Raw genomic sequence first — 1,308 nt, 5'->3', positions numbered from 1 at the left:
TTTGAAGAAAAAAAAAAAAAAACTTGTAGAGATCTGCAGCAAATGAAAAACAAATTAAATTATTTCTGATAGCTTTATAAATACTATTTCTTTTGACCATCTCTGACCCAAAGAATAAAATTACATGCTCCAAATCAATTTATTTTACTTACTAATTTTCAAATACAAATATTTATATTAAAATTCAAATGTGAATGTAAATTTTTTATAAGTTATTTTCAGTTATTCAAATTTATTTGTTACAGTAGAACCAAGTTTAAAAAGTGACATAATTTTATATCCAGGAAAAATGAAATGGCAATAACTAAGTGGAGTACAAAAAAAGGAAGCTCTTAGAAGATGAAAAGGAATGGATTTGTGACTACCTAAAGACAATGCCAAACTCCACTTCCTTTTGAAAATGTAATGAATCAGAAGAGACATCTTCTGTTGAACTCTCAAATTTAATGGGTACACATCATTGTACTATGACTGTTAGTGGTGAAATTACTAAAAGCAATACAAATGTAATAGAGTTTGTTCCAAATTCTGCATCCATTCCTTTCTATAGTGAAAGATTAATAAAGGTATAGAATATGAAACTATTTTAGACTCTGAAATTGTTGCATTGCAGAGCCCATAAATAATAGATATGCAGATGCTGATTTGTGGAACAATTTTCTTCTGTTGATGTAAATTATTGAATTGAAAGATGACCAAAGGATTGTCAACATCACAATGGACAATTTGAAAATTTATGTCAAAAATGTCTGGATAGTAAACAGACAAGGTTCTGTATCCAGTATATGCTTTTAAGACGCAAAGATAATGGTGAAAAATTATAAAGGACATTCTTCATCAATCAATTCTGTGTATTGTTTTGTTTGCAAATGATTAAGTACTACTAAATCACTTAATTCTAAATTTTCTAGGGAAGGATTTAGCAACCGGTACAATTTAGATATGGTTGATAAACATGAAAAAGTTCAATTCACAGAGATTGTATGTTGTCATATTTAAACTGAAAACATAGCTTTGACTTACTAATGAATTGGAAACACAAATTAAATAGAACACTAGTACTGGAAAGCTGTTTTGCAACACATTGTTGGTGTCATCATAACAATCACTGAACATAGACTATATTTTTGAGAAAGAAATGAAGTGTTTGGGTCCCAACAAAATGGATATTTTGGGGTTTATATGAACTTATTGCTCAGTTTCATCCATTTTGTAGCAGATTACATCTCAAAATATGGTAACACAGGAAAGATTGTATATGTCTAAAACAACATGTGGAATATTAATAAACTTAATAAGGGATAAAAT

The 1,308-nt window shown here is 28.5% G+C and overlaps 1 protein-coding gene across 1 annotated transcript in view; it reads left to right on the top strand.

Annotated features, from left to right (window-relative positions):
• Window positions 1-1,308, top strand: part of GPM6A (glycoprotein M6A) — a 96,123-nt gene that overhangs the window by 59,452 nt on the left and 35,363 nt on the right. The window lies entirely within an intron of this gene.

This window comes from Orycteropus afer, unplaced genomic scaffold, assembly GCF_000298275.1.
Source record: "Orycteropus afer afer isolate SDZICR_OR568_19922 unplaced genomic scaffold, OryAfe1.0 scaffold00278, whole genome shotgun sequence".
Taxonomy (NCBI): Eukaryota; Metazoa; Chordata; class Mammalia; order Tubulidentata; family Orycteropodidae; genus Orycteropus; species Orycteropus afer.
The sequence above is the reverse complement of the archived record's forward strand: the minus strand, read 5'-3'. Positions and strand labels throughout refer to the sequence as shown.